General features: G+C 34.2%; 1 long non-coding RNA gene across 1 annotated transcript in view; it reads left to right on the forward strand.

The window, feature by feature from the left end:
* The window catches only part of LOC145255522 (uncharacterized), a 258,434-nt gene extending 245,279 nt beyond the window's left edge, over positions 1-13,155 (forward strand). The window contains exon 4 of the long non-coding RNA XR_013863856.1: positions 12,902-13,155. This is a non-coding gene — a long non-coding RNA (uncharacterized LOC145255522). The remainder of the gene's footprint in view (positions 1-12,901) is intronic.
* The last annotated feature ends 7,898 nt before the right edge of the window (positions 13,156-21,053 follow it).

A 21,053-nucleotide genomic window follows, 5' to 3' on the forward strand; every position in this document is an offset into this window, starting at 1 on the left:
GAAGTATCTCTGCCGCACCCTGTATGCGTTTCTCTGCTTCTAATTCCCTGATAAGAGGAATCTTATTTATTTAGTTATCTTAAATTTACAAATAATATTTAATTTACAATATTTGCAAATTATTATTCCCCACAAGCAAAATTCGAAGTGTTATTGCATTTTTATAATTTGTAAAAGATTTACTGATATTAATAATTTGGTGGCAATACGCACATGCATACACACAGTGCTCATGGGCATGCATGTAAGAAAGTGCATATACATATATATACATATATATATATATATATATATATATATATATATATATATATATATACTAGCATGGGTACCCAGCGTTGCCTGGGTTGACATGAAGTTCTGTTTGAAACACACCTGTATACTACGCATTTTCATAATGGTCAATGTGGATACCCCCACAACAAAAACAAAAGAACGGATGGAAACATGTAAATGTAATCGCCCACAAAAAGAAGTACGAGATACCCTCTCCACCAGATATTTCACCAGTAGGGCAACAAAGAGAAGAAACTATTCTCCGGATATTGAGCACTTGAGAGACCCTCCCTGCAAAGAAAAGATAATTAAAAATAAATCATTACAACTTTTGTTTCAATAAAAATAGTAGTGAATGTCCGTGCGATCGCAAAATATATAAAAGTAAAAATATAAAAGATCTTCCAAAAATTAATTCCAAAAGCAATTAAATTACATTTTTTGTCATTTTATATTTCTAATGTAATCCCCCCAATTAAATTTGTCATATTTTGGGGTTCGTTCTGTTTATAAAATTGTTAGGTGAAAGGACAGAATGGTTTCATAAAAATTAAATAACTATATTGTTATCTTATGTTTCAAATGTAATTCCTACCCCCCACCACCACAAAAAAACTCAACAGTTTTTGTATTTGTCATGTTTTGCACCCCCCCCCTCGATCGCCAAACTTGAAAAACTGCTAGAGATGACATGTCTGGTTGAACGCTATGTGGCCAAAAATGGGTGCTCATTTTACGTTAAATTTATATAGAAATGTAATCCCCCTCGGTAAAATGTTAATTTTTTTTTAAATTTCTTCTTTCATATTATTTATAAAGACTGCTAAACGCATTAGGCCACAAAAAATAGGTCTTAATTTTTTTGGTCAATGTTAAGCTTCTTTCCAGCTCCCCACAAAACTTTAAAATGACGACGTTTAATGGTTTTCCGAGGTGCTGAAAACGAATATTACGTTTAAATTAGGGGGAGATAAGTAGTTTTCCTGATATGAACATATTATTTTTTCAAAAAGTTGGGGATCACTTTCCTATATAAATTTAACGTAAGATGAGCACCCATTTTCTGGTCACCTAGTAATTTCTTCATATCATAGAACAAATTTAACTGTGATATTCGTTTTCAGCAAACTATCTTATTGGCACTGTTTCTTTTTTTACTAAAAGATGCGTTCATTTTTTCATCTCATAATTTCGGACGCTAATTATGCTGTTAGTAAGTTTACAAAAGCATATGTTTGTTTTTTGTTCTTTTTTCATTATAGAACTTTTATAGTTGTTAAAAGGTTGCTCTGCAGTTTAACATTTCACAAAAATTCTGTTTACGTTAGGATGCGGTTAAGTAAGGTACAGGAGCATCTGGTAAAAACTATACCAATTATATAATTGAATACCCACCTCAAAAAAACAATATATTTTTGTAAACCGCTCGTGTAAACTTACTGACAGTATTATTTACGTCCTAAATTATAAAAACATAAACGAATCTGTGGAACTTTCTTCCGGTTGTCTACTTCCCAGCTTACTACAATACGATAATTGGTTATCTTCAAGTCCAAGGTAAACAAATTCTTTACGAGCCGTCACCTTAAGTAATCCAATTTACTAAATTTCCACTATTAACGATTACAACGATATTGCCCCATTGATTACTATACACTCATTAACCTCGAGTTGCATCCTAACCTTAATAAGTTGTGACATCTATGTAAACATTTAAAAACAAATAACTTGAAATTGCATTGCTGTATTATTTATATAATAATAGCCGCACTTCTAAAACTAATGAACGTACAACCTAGAATTACATTAGCGTGTATTTATAAAGTTATATCTACACACATATAAAATAAAATAAGCTCGTGCAATCCTCATCTCCGCCTATGTAAATGCTCTGAAAAACAAACCTGATTAAAGCACAAACCGACGAAGCCTTTTAGATGAAGTGGAGGACGCATCTATACAAGAAAAAAACGGAAATGTATTTGGGAGATCAAAGATAGTTGGTTTGAATCCATCAAACTTGTCTTTGTATGGAAGATTCTTCATTAAGTAATGATTTTCTTCCATCGATTCTTAAAATTTATGGTTTTTTGTTAAATATAATTTATGCAATCGACGAGTCAACAATGGTCGTCGCTTATTAAATAATCTTCTCGTGGTAGGTGATATTCTTATAGGAATGCAGGGTTATCGCGATATTTATAATGAAGTGTTTAAATCTACCAGTATTGTATTGATGCGGAGGTACATCTCAAGAAATAATTGATGGCATTAATAAATATATATCTATATCTATATCTATATCTATCTATCTATCTATCTATATATATATATATATATACATATATATATATACATATATATATTGCGAGTATATAAATGCAACTTGGTGTGTGTGTTTGTGTGTGTGTGTTAGAGAGATAGTTCTTATAAACTCCGAAACGGGTGAACAGATTTTCTTTAAAATTTACCGGACTTTAGTGTATGAGTCTGAGAGTGAACTTAGTTAAGTTCGGTCTCAGAATACCCCCGATAATTACTAATAATCGAAACCGTCTTTTTTTAATTTATCTATCATCGGTAAATACATTTTTCAATGTTGTCGCTTAGCAACAATGATAGGTAAACTGTTCGTGAAAATTCTACTGCGGGTAAGTTGAGGGCGTTTTTTTTTATTCAGTTATTTATTTATTTATATATTTGCATGACGTGATATGTAGGTTCAAACTTCGCACGTAAATTTCTTAATATTCTTCATTAATAGCAAAGAATTTTTATAAGACTTAAAAATTACGTGTCTTATATTTTTGTTTACATTACGTAATCTATGGATTAAACCCCCATGTATTTAATTTTTTTATCGTTAACAGGAAAACAGTTTAAATAAAACAAGTCTATAAAAGAGACAGTAAGTTGTATAGAGTATAATGTAGAATCACATATATTTTGGATTAAGTCAAGGCATGCAGGCATATGAAGCTTCCTTCCGGAAGTTTGAAATATTTGTTGATCATCATTCCATGATGGCGGGCAGCACCGAGTTCCCCTGCTAGAATATATATATATATATATGTAAATTTTAAATAGTTTTAAAAGAATATTATATTCTGAGTGTAAAAGAGCTCTATTGCCTATTGTCTTCTTTTTCTTGCAGTAAAAATGGTTTGTGTTTTTATGTTGCAACTGTTGTTTTTAGTGTTGTTGTAAAACGCAAGAGGTATCAGTGAACTTTTCAATGCGCACTTTTTGAGAAATTGTTATTGAAGCTCGAGTGAACACCAGTAGGAATTTTCAAACTTTGTAAAAATCGAGAAAACTCTTTTAAAACACCTTTAAAAGGCAATAATATTTTATTTAAAGTTAGAAAAAATAAGACCTATTTTATTGTCTTCTTTTTCATTCCCGGACAACTTGTCAGTTCGTCTGCCGCACTTTTCCCAATGAGTACACTTTCGATTTAAAAAAAAAAATTGCACAAACATTAAACATGATATGAGGAAAAACAGAATGGATTTTCCAAGAAACTTTCAGTTGATTCCCTAGCTTTTCGGGTAAAAATGGCTTAAATTGACACCTTTTTGCTTTTTAAAACAAAACTTATGCCTTAGATTTTTATAATACTTTTTGAAAACTTGTAACTTACTGATTTTTATATAATTTTTTTCTGTAGTTCACAATAACTCTTGGGTGTGGCTCTTTTAGGGCTAATAAAAACACACAATTTTTCGGACTATTTAACCATATTTGTTCTAATTTTTTTGTGTTTGTCTATTTAGCAGTTTTGCACGGTGCTGAACTCAAATTTAAATATGTTAAGGCTTTGAGGACGTTTGGGGTTAAACGGAGGGGCCAAATGATGGAGTTAGTCATTATTGTTGCATGGTGCAGATCTAAAATTTAATTATGTTAAGACCTATCACTATACTTTTTGTTCATTTTCATTAGAATTAAACGTCCCCTGGGAATATTTTTTGGCTAAATGGTAGGGGGCAATGCTGAACATAATCATTTTTATACCTTGTTTACTGTTCACTCGTGGGGGACCATACATGTTTCACTTGTTTTTATTTTGGGGGGAAGTTAAAACAAGTCTTAACTATTTAGGACCATAGCAGGTCAACATTTAGAGAGGGAAATAGTTATAATGCCTGTTTTCTGTTAATTGCAAGTGCAATCCTTGTGGTGTTTTGTCTAAGACGTGCTGCGGCTATAGCCGGCGTTCTAAAACCCACACAAGTGCAAACTCTTTATTGCGAGGTTTTAACGCGTGTTCGCTTTAATGGTATAAAAATGGTATTAGAACTTTAGTGAGCACTATTAGGAATTTAAAAAAAAAACGTTGAATAAACCCTTTTATAAATTTGGAGAAGAAAAAGAAAAAAAATTACAATATGGCTCTGTAAAACTTGAAAAAAGAAAACATGAATAAAAATGTGCCTTATTAGTATATTATTCATGGGCTTCCCTCCAAAGATTAATTCAACTGATAGCATATAAAAATTGTCTCATTTCGCTCTATTGAATTTTCGAAAGATCAGATCATTTTTAAGGTTTCGCGTTTAGAATTCTAAATTTAATAAAAAGAATTGAAAGCCCCAGAAAATTCTATTTTTATATATATATATATATATATATATATATATATATATATATATATATATATATATATATATAATGTACAGGGCCTGTGTACCGATGTAACATCATGGTAAGTTGCCACAAAAATTGTTCAGATAAATAACACTTCAAAAACTAATTAAACTACGATTATTCGCCCATTATCGTAAGTAGGTCTTGTAAAATACTGACTATGTATGAACTGCTAAAACATTGTGTTTACAAAGAGATGTAATATTTATTTAATTCTGGAAGTTGACAAAAATAAATGGGTTGAGAATTTATTATTTTTATCAGAATATGTAACCATCTTCTATAATATAAATCTAACCTTTCTATTTAAATGTTTGTATGTATGCATGTATGTCTGCCTAAAACTTTTTTCGGAGGCAATTGACTTTCAGACAATTGACTTTCAGAGACACTATCTCAGTGATTCGACAGAAACACCCAGCGGTAGATCTTGTTCCTTGGCTAGGTCAACGAACGCCGTTTCCCGATTCCCGGCACCCCCCTAAAACTGGACATTTGAGAATGCTTGAGTACAATATATGCCTGAGCAATTAGATTGGGTTGACCTTCTTCTAATGGGTTGAGGGTACCGGATTGACAGTTCCTGGCTGCTGTTCCCGACTGGTAGTACAGGAGCCCTAACTCTTTGGTAGCTCTTAGAGCGGCTGCTCCATCAACAGTTGAATAATATCGAGTTGTTTGTAGTGCGATGACGCGCATGGAAAGGGACCCTGCACTCATTCGCGATGGGCTTTCCTGAGGCCACAATCCTAATTGGAGAACGGTCAGCTGATGGTCTACTTGTGATGCATGTCTGATGCTCTGCATAACTTCTTGTTTAGCTGCCCCTTACCTAAACAAAAACTCTTTAAAAATATGACGACAGTACAATATAAAAATAAGCTTAACCAGGCTTAGGGACAAACAAATTCAACTTGCCTCCCCCCTTGAGTCTTGCATTCACAAATATCCGTGGGCTTAGAACTAATTTAGCTGATGTTGAAGCATTTCTCTTGACAAATACCCCGGATATCTTAGCACTAAGTGAGACTAGTCTACACTCCTCCATCCCCCTAACCACTTTAACATGTCTGGATATCTCCCACTCTGCCGTAAGGACTCTGACAGACACATGCACGGAATTGGTGTTTACATTCGTAATGCCCTCCCCCTGACTAGAGAAACAAACCTAGAAACGAATGATCAAGACTTTATGTGCTTTAGACTAAACATGCAACACAATATTAGCTACTTTTATTTTCTCTACCGCTCTCCCTCGACTCAGGACTGCACCATAATAACCAAAGTCTCTGACAGCATAGACTCGGCACTGCCCCTCGACACTAGCGCACAAATACATGTATTTGGTGACTTTAATGCCCACCATAAAAACTCGCTTGGATTCTCTACTTACACAGATGCAGCGGGCAGCACAACTCATAGCTTCACTATATCTCCCTCCCTATCACAAATTGTTACGTTTCCAACCCGTTTCCCTGATCAGGAAGAACCACACGCATCACTTCTCGATCTGTTTTTGACCACAGTTCCGCATAACTGCATAACGAAGGTCCACAGCCAGCTCGGGAACGCTGATCATGCAGTGATAATGGTTGAAATCGCCCTTAACTCTAGAGCCAAAACTGTAGAGGCAGTGCTCAAAACAACGAGATATTATAAAAAGGCTGACTGGGAAGCCATCAGGGAACTAATCAGAGATGCCCCATGGAGAAATATTTTTCTCTCCCTGCTGAACAGTGTGCAAACGAGACCACTGACTGGTTCAAAACTGCAATCGAAGCGCATGTTCCCATGCGGAAATTTTATAGTAAGCCCAACTCTCCCCAATGGTTTACGTCGACTTGCACAACTGTCATTGCTCAAAAGCAGCATGCAGATTTAACGTACATAAGTCCAGTTCAAACAGACTGAAGTATATAAGCTAAAAATAACGTTAAGAAAGAAATAGCCACCGCTAAGAGAGAATTTACGGAAACCACTAAAAAACGCATCGAAGCACAAAAACTAGGAACTCGAGACTTCTAGAAAATCTACAACAGTGTAGTAAATTATGGGCAATCAACAATTCCCCCACTAACCAACAATCACAAGGTTGTCTCCTCAGCAACCGACAAGGCTAACATGCTTGCCAGTCGGTTTGCCTCAAACAACACACTGGACCCTTCCAACCACCCGCTACGTGACTTTCCTATGCGGACAGACGCCACGCTAGACGATCTGAAAATCACTTCTGCTCAGGTGCATGCCATCATAAAAAACCTTGACACTTCAAAAGCATGTGGACCCGATCTCATCCCAGCTGTGCTTATAAAAACTGCTCAGCCGAAGTAGCTCTAGTTCTCTCCAAACTCTACAACAAGTGGCTTAATGAATCTTGCTTTCCGGACTGTTGGAAAACTACTTCCGTTGTACCAGTATTCAAGAATTCTGGCGAAAGGACTGACCCATCAAATTATCGCCCCATTAGCCTCCTCCCACTTTTTGCCAAAATATTTGAGACCTTAATTAATCATGCTCTACTCACTCACCATACAGATGCTAAACTTCTGACTGGCCAACAATATGGATTTAGACAAGCCCGTTCCACAGCATACATCCTAACTCTAATCTCTGAACGTATATACCTTTCACTGGACAAAGCGGGGGAGGACAGAGCGGTAGCTCTAGATATATCTAAGGTTTTTGACAGGGTATGGCATGAGGGTCTCCTCAGTAAAATCAGATCATACGGTATCACTGGTAAAATACTTAACATAATTAAATCCAGGCTGTCCTCGACGGTCGAACATCTAAACAATATGATATAAATGCGGGAGTGCCGCAGGATTCTATCCCTGGACCTCTATTGTTCCTGATATTCATAAATGATCTCCCCGACAAAATTGCCTCTGAGATGGATATATATGCTGATGACGCTACACTCTATGGCAGGTACGACAGGAAGACGAATGAACACATTTCTAAAAAAATGGCAGAAACACTAGAGGAAGACCTCCAGTCTGTAGTGGAATGGGGGCAAAAATGGTTGGTCACGTTCAAGGCCGCCAAGACTAAACTAGTTTCATTCAATAATTACAAGTAACCCTCTCTACCACCCATAGCAATGCCCAACGACTCTTCATCTGAGAGTACATCTTTCACACTCCTTGGCCTAACGTTCAAGGGAAAGATGAGTTGGAACAATTATATTGAAAACATTGCCAGGGGCGCTGCAAGAAAGGTGGGCTCTATCTACCGTGCTAGACAACTACTAACAACCGAAAGTATCCTGTACCTCTATAAGGCCACCATTCGCCCATGTATTGAGTATTGCTGTCACATTTGGGCTGGTGCATCTACTGCTAGTCTCTCGCTCCTTGACAAGGTGCAAAAGAGAGTCGCAAACCTGATAGGCCCTTAACTCGCATCTAAGCTTCAGCCTCTGTCCCATCGACGAAATGTTGCATTCCTCTGCCTTTTCTACAAGTATTTTAGTGGTGAATGCTCTGACGAACTGCAATCACTTGTGCCCCCACGACCTGAGCACCCTCGACAAACCCGACAGGTTGCAAAATCCCATCCCAACACTGTAGAGATCCCTAGGTGTAAAAGATATTTTTACTCCAATAGTTTCTTCCCCAGAGCCGCTAGACTTTGGAATTCCATTCCAGGTCGCTGCTTCCCCAACAGTACTGACGTGCAGAAGTTCAAGTGTAACGTGAACCGACATCTTGCTGCCCAAATCCCTACATAGTATCCCAGTAGTTGTTGCCCCTGATAGTAGCCCCCTTCACCAAAGTGGCAATTTGCCTAGTTTCGGGTGAAAATGTAATAATAATTTAAAAAAAAAATGTTAGTATCATTCTGAAGATCAACGTCTCAGACGACAAATATCGAAGGATTGTCCAAAAAATACATTTTGTACCCTCTATTATGCAGTTTTCTAGAGGGAATGGTCGAATTTTTGCGAGTCATGTTTGCAGGTCATCGTATCGGTTGGATTTACTTTGCCTTATTTAAACTTTCCGAACTTCCGGTCGCGTCATAGAGTAGGGGTAAGACATCAGATTTTCTTTCACTTTCTTTTCCGTCTTCGTATATATATATGGGGGTGCATGTATGTGTAGCATAATCACGTTGAGACACCGGTTACCGTCAGATCAGTGAAGTTAACAAACTTTTGTTTAGATGTGTGGCCACCTCCATATTGTTTCAGGCATCCCAACCGCCACATACCCTGGTATTTAATAACGATGACTTGGGAACAGTGTAGTTGGAAATTGCCTTACTCTACTCGCACAAAAAATTAAACGCGTAGACGCATTTACAGTGGGTGTTCGAAGTCTGTACAAACTGAGGCAAGCTTCCCCCCATATATATATATATATATATATATATATATATATATATAGAGAGAGAGAGAGAGAGAGAGAGAGAGAGAGAGAGAGAGAGAAAGTGATTGATACGATGAGTTACCATTAAAAACCCAAAAGATAAAGTTGATTCACACTCATATATTTTACTAGTATTTATATACAAACATTTCCAGTGCCCTCATAGTAGTTCTTACACGTGTTTCCTTGAGTAGTTCTAGATCACTATGCAACCCCGCGAGGACGAATTGATGTTTCTGCAAATCGATGAAGAATTTTTATTTAATAGAATCTAAAAAAATTTGGAGAAGAAAAGGATGAAAAAAATATCAGAAATAAATTTGGCTTACGATGAGTTAATTTCCGCGTCTTCGTCCCGAATCCTCTCTGTGTTTTAACACTTGTTGATTCGTTAAGCTATGTTTAAGGAATAAAATCATATTTGTTATCCTTTAAAAATGAGATGTAGTCATGTTGTGTGCGCCTAAAACATAAACTTTATTTTTCAAAAGAATTAACTACCTCTTAAGATCCGAACGACACTCAAAAATAAGGACACATGAGTATACTCTTGTCAACGAGAGAGTAGCGTATGATTGTTAGTGGACGGAAATGGGTCCAATTAGATTATTTAAGGGAACACCTCAACAGCAATTTGGTTCAACAAGAAGATCCTGTCGTGGTTAGTTGAAAAGCAGGCTAGCAGAACAAAATTTCCAGGGTGAGTAGTTTTTTTAAGATACTTTGTCGATGGAATTTCTGTTTTGATTTAAATATAGTGGCGTAGACTCTTTAGTATGGTTGTATCTTAACGAATGTTTTTTTGTGAAAGTTAAGGTATAAATTTAAGCTAGTTAATATGAAAGAGGGGATGACTTTCGAAAATATTGGCGAAAAAAGCAACGCCTCTTTGTAAGAAAATTTCTCAATTGAGGGTGAAGGAATTGATGTTTTTAGGCAAGTTTTCGATATTTGTCGTCCGAAGGGTTGGCCTTCAAGCCGATTCCAATCTTGTGGAAATCTATCGCTGCTGTCCAAAGTTTTAGAGATGCATACATACATACATACATGATGATTGCAACGTCTTGTCAGACGAGTGCCACTCCCTCAGACGTTTAAAATCCATGAGTCCAAATGCCTGAGGGAGTATCTATACAAAGATGATGTTACAGAGTCTTAGCTTTGTAGGACAGCTAAGTCTCTCTCTCGGTTCAAAATGTTGAGATCCAGCAACAAGCAAGAGCAAGATAGCCATCAACAAATTAAACTGCAGACGAGCTTAATGCGGGTACTGGTCTCCCGCTTTATGGTTTTTTAAATCAGAGATTTGCTTCTCCTAGAAAGGTTGCCTTCACCATGGCTTACGGGAGCCCTTTCCACCCCAAAACACATATACACACACAAATATACACGGTGCTCGTTGGCCGTTGACCCAGAAAAAGAGTTCATTCGCCCTTTGGAAGGTCTTGTTTTTAATCCTCCAGGGAGACTAGCCGCCCTCCTCACCAAACAAGTCTGGTGGGGGAACCAGTTTAGTCGCCGGTGACCCGACCATGAGGCAGGTAGTACTGGGTTACATGGTACCAGTAGCATATGACATGACCTGACACACATACATACATACACACATTTAAGCAAACAAGTGAGTTTTATATTGTAGGTAAATCAGTGCAATACCTATCAAAAAAAAATAACCGAAAAGCTGATAATCATTCAAAAATGTTACATCAAACAGTATATTTTAAGTCGATGATGGTTGAACATCGAATATCTACTATGGCAGTATAAATCTGACAAGTATTTTCTCAAATGCTGTGTGTTGTATTGATTTATATAATTGCTCAAAAATCAAACATATTTTCGCAGTTGTGACATTTATTAGTTTAGGAATTTCGATTATGATTTCATTCAAACCGAACAGGGTTTACACTATTAAAGTCATTAAGTAAAAGAACACAAATATGTTAATAAAAACGGAAAGCGTATCTGTGACTTTAGAAGTGTAACTTCGCTTTCTATCGGCAATATTTAATTGTTTATATTAATTATTTAAATATGTGCTAATTTCCTTGCTATTATAATAAATGTCCAGCGTTTTTTTTTTTTGGGGGGGGGCAATGACTGTTATCGGGCCGCCATTTAAAATAAATAATGTTACTTTATGAAGTTAAGTAAAATATGTAACCTAAAGTAATATATGCAATAAAGCGAAAGCTTTGGTGAGGAAAATAACTTTTTTGTCTTAAAATTACTGATAATAACTAACTGTTATTGTATGAACAAAAGAAAAGTCTGAAATAAATACAAAATAGAAAATGGAATTGATCTAGTTATAAATGTTTTTATTTATACCTAGATCAATTACAATTTTCTATTTTGTACATATTTCAGAATTCTCTGTATATACACTACATAACGAATTAAATTAAATACCCCCAGAATAGAAATAATATTACTAAAATAAAATAAATAAATAAATAAAATACATAAAAACAATGCAACGTTATACACTTAACTAAGAAGATAGATCTATAACGATTATCTCCCTTAGATGATTTCATCAAGTAGTCTCTTTATCGAGCCGATTTATTCAAAGTCTATGCCCCCACCCCCTCTCAACCAGAAAGCAGAAGCACAAACAATAAATAAATAAATTAATTAAATTTCCTCAAGTTAAAATATACAATATTATTAAAAAATAAATAAGTTAGAAATTAAAATAAAGAAAAAAAACTTAATCATATTAAATTAAAAAGCTATCAACAAGTTCCTGACAATTGTTTACTGCGTGACTGTTACTGTTTACAACATCACGTTTGAACCAACAGTGAACTATTATAAAAAAATAAAATTAAGAAATAAAAATAAATGAATGAACAAAAAAAAAAAAAACTAACCATCTATCTACAAGTTCCGAGCAATTGTTTGCTGCGAGACTATTACTGATAGGAACAGCACGTTTGAAGGTCAAATAAAATATCTGACGAAAAGATCTTTCTCGAAATATTATATAACACATATATACCACCAGACCGACTTTCCCAGGTGGCCACTGTGCAAATAAAAATATAATGTGTATAAGAAATATATGAATATGTACACATGTATTTGTAAGTTGTATTAATAAAACTTTTTTACCTGCTTCAACTTGTGCCTTTCGGTTACCTCTGCATTGTACTGCCGTCTACACATTCTATTTAACTACATAATATACAATGCTTCAAACAAACCACACCCACCTCTTATAAATGTGTTTATTTATTTCCAACTCCATTATAATTACCAGTAACTTGTGTTTCTGTTCAAAAGTAGAAAAAAATTTCCCGGAAATATAAAGACTATGAACTGTTTTATATGTTTAAGAAATAAATAAAAAGAAATGGATCGCCCATGAACACCTGTTATAAGGTAATAACCGTAGGTGTTAGCGCAGTTGTTGTTTTCTATAATGATGAATAAAAACTCTGCAAAATGGAAAACCGAATTGGGTTTACACAACTGGCATTATAAAGCATGTTAATAAATAAAACATGTTAATATATAAACAGAATTCTCCTGGTAAGTAAAGGAGTACATTAGCTTGCCTTTGATAAAATTCTGAACCTTTCTGCTTATTTATATAGAATTCGCCTGGGTGTCCGGAGTTGCCCAAGAGTGTAGACGTGTGTGTTGAACAAAAAATCGGTAGTAAGTAGGCAGGCTCGAATCCATACGGCGAAAGAGGAACATGAAAAAAAACGCGACGTCTTTGCCCTTGCGTCCATCGGAAAAGCGGAAGTGGTGAACGCCGAAAGTAATGCTAATCAACTGAAAAGAGGGGATGAATTTCGAAAATATCAGCAGAACAAGCAACTCCTCCTTATAGAAAAATGCCAATTTAGGGTGAGAAAATTAATTTTTCTGACTATTTTTTTTAGATTTATCGTCCGAATATTCGAGGTTTAAAATGATATCGGTTTCGTTACGTTCTAACGCATCTGTCAAAAGTTTTAGGCGGGCATACATATAAATAAATAAACAAACAAAGACACAGGCGTTTGAAATTTATTTTATAGAACATGGCAAACATTTCTCAGCATTGTCTGAGTATATTGGTTTCAATTCTATCTAAGCAGGTTAGATGATTAGTCTGCCAAAACGCGATGAACCAACAACTATGGAAGGCAGTAATTACTGGAGATAAGTTAGAAAAGTCAGCATTCTTATCCTGTGGCAGTAAATCACCTGAAGAAAATCAGCGGATGAGTTGACTGAAACGTGTTGAAACAATAACAACTATGAAGACAACGAATAAATGTAACTAAGCAAAAAGAGTCACTCTTCTATTGACGTATATCAGGTAATGTGTGAGTGTTTAAACGCATGTTTTAATTGTTATTAAAATACAAACAGTGTGAGCCTGATAAGTTCGCACGAGATTTTTAAAACGCAGTGTTTTAAATCGATTCATGAAATCGCTCAAAAATCGAACATATTTTTGTTTGAGTTGTGACATTCATTGGATGACCATGTTTGATAATGTCTACAATAAGATCGTCATTTATTTCGTTTAAAACCAGCAGGATTTTCACTATTGCCATTATTAAGTAAAAGAACACATTAAAATGTGTTAATAAAAAGAGAAAAAATCCTACTTGGGTAGCTAGCAAAGTAACTTAGATAGCATTTGGTAATATTTATATGGTGTATATTAATTTTACAATGCAGTGCTTATTTACTCCATCAATCCAGCGCGATTGAACTCACTGCACGAGTTTGTAGTGTAATTCAAATCTTGTCGGTAGCTGAATACTCGATGCTTTGTCAGGGCAATGAAGGGTATATTTTTATCGTGACTCCATCACTAGATGGGTTGCCTACCACGGTTTCACAGAGTCCCATCTACCCTCGTGAGAGGAATAGACCGCGCTAGTTTCTCAACCTAGTATTTAACCTCGTGGTGCATACAGTACCTCGCCTTCCCAAATTGTCAAACCAATAAAAAATAAAAGTTTCGTATAAACGCTTCACTAACGTTTGGTGTTCATTTGAATTGAACCTACGTGTCGTTCGTTATATATGTAAATGTTAAATGATAAAAGCAAAGTATATTTTTTTTAATTTAAAATAATGTATTACTTAGATTAAATTTGGACTGGCGTCATGTTCTTTTGTCGTGGGTAACTATTGTAAACGTCTCATAATCCGAGATAAGTCTGGACTAGTTAATCAAATTACTCGAAATTTAATAATGGTAGCACAAGGGAGCGGTTAGTGTTTGCGTTTGGTAGGCGTAATCGTAGAAAAAATAACGGAAACACAAAAAAAAAAAAACTCACACGAGATAATTCTGGTAAGCTAACGTAGCAGTGTTCCCGATGATGGGTAATCGACCAGACGATATCTGATTGGATAATTAGATTAATTTCCTTCCACAGAAAGAGATATACAAAAAATAAGTCAACCGGATGTTCTAGTCTAGAACTTAATATCATTGCATGTGACCAATCGATATTTTATTCTTTTAGAGAATGTTAAAATCCATGTTTTGCTTACGCAGATAAAAAGGAATTCCAATTGATTTCACCGATTTCATAATATTTCCACGGAATATGGCTGTTTGTTGACAAAAAGTACAAATGAACGTCCAACAACAGACAGAGTAAAATATAGATAGAGATAAAGGAAAAAGATTACCGCACACTATTTTAATTAAACTAACGCATGTTAAAATTATTAAAACAGTTTCATAACCCACTTGCTTTCTTTAGATTTACATTAATAATTTCAACACCAGCATAAACTTCACCCGGCTATTAATTGCAGAAATTTCTGTGTTGAAATTAACTTTTACTTTTAAAAAATATGATAACTTTTTATAGTTACTACGACTGGACATACTTTTAGAAATGACAAAATAAATTAAAAAAACTCGAGGGATTTTGATAGATTGATTTTTCAGAGGTGAAGAATTCATACCTCTCAATTTCTATTTGTATTCTTGCCCTTTAAAAATACGTTGCATCCACAATAAACATTTTCTCATTTTGTTTTTATTTTAGGAGCACCAATTTTTCTCTGAAGAGCTGTGCTGTAATTTTCAGCTGCACAACGAACAACGTGTAAATTTAAGCATATAAAAATATAGGTGTTTGTATGAAAAATAATACAACATTATACATGTGAAATAACTGCATATTTATGTTTGTTGAATAATTTCCAAGGGTATATGTGCTCCGACAGTGAAATATTTTTGCAATATACGTGTATATATTTATGTTGCAATTCGGAATAATTTATTGATATATTACAGTGATAGACAATTTCTTCTAATAGTAGACACCCACCCACACACACACACACACATCCGCACACACACACACACACACACACACACACACACACATATATATATATATATATATATATATATATATATATATATATATATATATATATGAGAAGATGTTCGTGTGTGTGGATGTGGGGTGTGATTGTATGCGTATTTGCAGGCCCCGTGTCCCGGAAGCCCGTGTTTTTTTAAATAACATCTAAATAAATATATACTTAGTATTCTTTTTAATGAACGCATGCTTAAAATTAATGTATTTTACTTCCATGCACATAAAACACTCCAAATTATATTGTTATTTAAGTCTCGTATATTCGTCAAAATGTTTTTTTCTTTTGTTTTTTGTATTTAGTGAGCAATGGGAATGTTCAATGCTTTACATAGAATCGATCACGTTTCTTGATGCTGCTTATATATTTTGTTTTATCAGATGAAATAAATAATCACTTAGTAGAGTTAATAGCGCATTTTTTCCGATATCATTGAATCAAATAGGGAAGTGATTAGATACGACAATCAATTTTTAAATCTGCTAAGCAATACACGCAATGGATGTAGGAAATGTAAATGAACCAGTATTTTAAAATAATGAAACAAATGTATTTGTGTATTATATAATTGGAATTCATTATTGAGATGGGTATTATTTAATAATTTTAATTATTGCGGGCTATTATCCTCATCTTTTCAATGTTGTTTCACGACGTTTCGGCCAACTATTCCTCTGGCTTTCGTCAGGTGGTAATCGCGACTGATAGGAACTCTGAATCTCCTGACTGCATTCACTGGAATTACTGCGCTCCGTAGTTGTTTTCGTCTCACCATGTTTTAACCAACTGCGCCAAGGGCCCTTTTGTGGCCCGTGGCAAAATTGGTAGAGACGTTGAATCTCTACGGTTCCAGGTTAGACTTGTCTGAAGATAACGGTTTCAATCCTACCCAAAGCCGGTACGAGGCTTACTTGGCCAAAACCTGGTGAGACGATAACAACTACAGAGGACAGTAATTTCAGTGAATGTAGTCAGGAGATTCAGAATTCCTATCCTGTGTTTGTTACCACCTGACGAAGCTCAGAGAAATAGTTGGATGATACGTCGTGAAACAACTAAGAAAATATGAGGATAATAGTCCGTAATAAATAAAATTAATAAATGTATTTGTGTTTTGTTTATGCTCGGCATCACGGAAATTCATTTTGCTAGAGCCAAAGTGTAGTATCTGTTTAGATACTAGACTTAGTCCATGATTACCCGGACTCTGAGGAAAATTCGTTCTATACTAAATCAATAGCTTTTGTTCTAACCGAGAGTTTCATCTGTTTTGGGGCAGCATGCTGTATCCTTCAAAATTGGGTTTTGTTTGGAAGCAACGGCCATGTTAAAATAATTACGTTATTATATAAAACAATTCTTACACTAGAACGGGTCAGGGTCTAATTGCATATACTGTACTTTCATTTAAGAATCTCCTCCTCTAAGATCCCTATCTTCTTCTTAATTATCTAGCAAGCGTTTGGCTAGTGCTTTCTCTCGTCAACCTTTCCATCCTCCTCGTCCCTCTTCGACTGTTTTATATAGGGTTACTTTATTATAATAATTTCAGTTTTCTTGCTTAAATGTGTTTTGACCCTATCGTAATTTCTACATGCCAAACTTATCTTTGTAGCTCATGTGCATCTGATAAGGCTTTCACACTTATTTCAGCAGTTTTTATTGTTGTCAATTATTGTTATCACCCATCAGTATGATAATAATATATCTCTCTACATGTTTTTTCGGGGTTATTCGAAATCTGTCTATTAGTACTGGTGTTATCCTAAATAGCCATATTGAATTATTTATCTAATGCTATGCATTTGCTCCGTTTCTCTGTCTCTCCCTTATATTAACTGTTATCTACTTGAATCGCGAAATCTAAAACCTGGTAGAACATTCCTTTTTGTTTAATATTATCTGATCTGGTCTTCTTGCTAGGATGGATTCAACTGATTATATATTTATGTCATATTAGATTATGTGATGTCCATGGTTAAGTTCTGCTGTTGTTTTGTTTGTACTATTTGTCTGGGTATTCAAAATGCAGTTGTCTGCATAATTTTCAGTGTATTGTCTTTCCCATTTTATCATGACAATTTCATATTATTTTGAGGTAGTTTGCTGCATTCGCTTATTATTTGGTATATATTTGGTCTCTTTGTACAGATTGTCTCCATTTACTGTCTTCTTGAGTCTTTTGGATCCTAGATTTCATGTGGGTTGATCTAATCCTGTTACTATATACTCAAGTGTTATTATTAGACTCAACTTTGTTCATTCCTATTAATACTCCCTGTAGCTCTTTCTCTGTTCATTATATTTTCTCATATTATACTTTGCCTCTTATATTCTGTTTTATTCGTTTTTCTATATGAGAATTATTCTTTCGGTGTTCTGCATTATGTAATTTTTAATTTCTTTTAATGTAATTTACACGGCATATATATAGACCAGTCCTATTTCTTTGTATTTCCTTTTCACATAGAGTTGGTTAGCATCTTCCTGTGTGTGTAGTATATTGTGAATAGTCATGAGCCCCATACTCTTCTTTCGAGATTTGTCAGTTTTTCTTTGGTCAAACGTATGAACTGTACATGTATTTATAACTTTTAATTTAATTTACTATATAGTTGAGTTTCGAGGAGTTTCCTTTTATTCCTTTGTTATTCATTTCGAATTTTCTCTTTCATTTCTGTTGCTTTTATGGTGTCTTCTGTTTGTAGCAACATGTTAATCTAAGTAATTTCATGTTTTTTCGTTGCTTCAAATATTCTACTTTTCTATTCTCAGCTGTGTGCACGTTTCTACACTAAATTCTGTTCGAATATATTGGCTGAAGATTCTAGTTGTTTTTTCGCGTCTCTGTTTTCATTCCAGGTGTTTGCAAACAATTTCCGGTCGTCTATATGCTAGTTTGTTCATAATTTATTGTATATTAATATAACTTGGCATTTTCTTTGTATATTGTAAAAGGGTACCAAGGCGATGCTAAATAATTGCGGTGATAAATAATTCCATTTGAAGATTTTGTATATTAGTATCATTTGTTTATTGTATGTATGCACCCACTTCAAGTCGTCATGTTTTAATTGCATTTTCAATCAAATTGCTAATCTTGTCTGGTATTTGTACAATCTAAAGCTTTCTTTTATCAATGCTTGTGAGACTCTGTCGTGCTTTTCCTTGAGGTCAATCTTTTTATGGCAATTTTTACTTCCATTCAGGATCTTTCGGTGTAAGTATAATACATCATGCGTTGCTTTTTTTCTGGGGTTTTTTTTTGCGTTCTTTTCATGTTCCTCGGTAAAAAATCCACGGTGATTAAGAGAATGATGAATATGTTTTCTTAATTGTGCTGTGCAGATGTTCCACATGGTTGGTAAGCAGGTTATATCCTGTACATGTGTGAGGCGGTTCCCTTTATAGTTCTACCTATTGTTATTGTGACATGTCCGCTTCGTTGATTCATCTTCTTAATTTTTAATGAGTCTTTCGCGTAGTGTAGTGATTTTTCGACCAAGTGTACGTTTATTAAGATCCCTATTATTATGTTTTTCTGTACTGTTTCCTTGAAAATTTCATTCTCTGTAACTTTTACGATTTGTTGTAACTCCTTTTTAATGAATTTCAGTTATTCGGTTTTTAAATCATCATCATTATTATTATTATTATTATTATTATTATTATTATTATTATTATTATTATTATTAATATTGGCTCACATGGAGCTTTCACTCAAGTCAACCAACGATCTGATTGGAGCCCTGTGGTGCTCTCTGGAAGCTGAGTGACAACAAGTCTCTACGGACGTCCATCTGTCTCCGCCTCCTTCGATAGCATTTGCAAATAAATTTGCATCATCGCAACATCCTCTTGCCATTGGTTTATACTGGAATTTTAGAGGCACTAAGCCTCCCAAAGATCACAGTTCTCTTCGCGCTTGTCCAGCGGAGGTCTGGCCAGTGCCCCCTTCTTGGCCTTTCCATCCTCCTTGACCCTTCTCGACTCTTTGATATCACTTTTCTATTAGGGGGAACGGTGATGAAACAACTGAGGAGATACATGATGGGGGTGTAGAACTTGAACATCTGCAGCTTCGGTGTTATTCATTCCGTGTAACGCTTCTTCGTTATAATGTATTGTGTTATTCTCCGCATTCAAGGGTTTTCCTTAATATTTCAGCCGTTTTCATTTATTATTATTATTATTGTTATTATTATTATTAATATTAATTATATTATGATTGTTATTATTACTGGCATTGTTATTATTATATTGTAATTGTTATCATTATTATTTTCGTTATTATGATTGTTAATATTATTGTCATTATTGTTATTATGATCATGATTATCTGCATAAAAATACGATAGCGTGCGTGTAAATTTTTGTATCACGCTTACAATTTTTCTCTCGAGTGACTGTCGGTTAATTGTTATGACCTTCCAATTCTTGTAATAAATAATTTTATCAAGGATACTTCATAAATCTTGAAATAGGTTGTGATTATAGCTGTTGGCACTCAAGTCATGTATATATTATGAATTAGTTTACCAATAAGTCATTATAAGTTATGGTTTCGGTTTCGATTAAAGCTGAAAGAACAAAAGTTGAATACATACACACACACACACATATATATATATACATATATATATATATACATATACATATATATATACATATATAATTATATATATATATATATATATATATATATATATATATATATATATATATATATATATATATATTTATATACAATAGATTCCCGGGAGACGGTATTAAAAAATAATAACACAATATAGTACATCATATAATATACATATATATATATATATATATATATATATATATATATATATATATATATATATATATACTTATTTATTGTTATATAAACATGCTCACATCCCGCTGCTACAAATAACCACTTGTTTCAATCAAACAACAGATATCATCAGGCAGCGACTTGACTATTCAAAAGTTCAATGAATAACCTGAAACAAGTGGCTATTTGTAGCAGCGGGATGTGATCATGTTTATATAACAATAAACAAATATTATCAGCTCTTTTTATTGAGCACTATCTAACAACCTCGTTGAATTCATCAGTCAATTACTTTTGAATATAAAAAACCCGAGTATATATATATATATATGTATATATATATATATATATATATATATATATATATATATATATATATATAATAAAATAACATTATAAATAACACGGTAAGGCGGGGCAAATACTGTAACCTGCGGCCGCAAAAATATCGTATTCAACATCGTAAACTGAAAGAAAAAAATCCTACAGTCACCGTATCCCTGGGATATATGTATGTATGTATGTATATGTATATATATATATATATATATATATATATATATATATATATATATATA

Source organism: Euprymna scolopes, chromosome 31 (genome assembly GCF_053919585.1).
Source record: "Euprymna scolopes isolate OS-2025 chromosome 31, ASM5391958v1, whole genome shotgun sequence".
Taxonomy (NCBI): Eukaryota; Metazoa; Mollusca; class Cephalopoda; order Sepiida; family Sepiolidae; genus Euprymna; species Euprymna scolopes.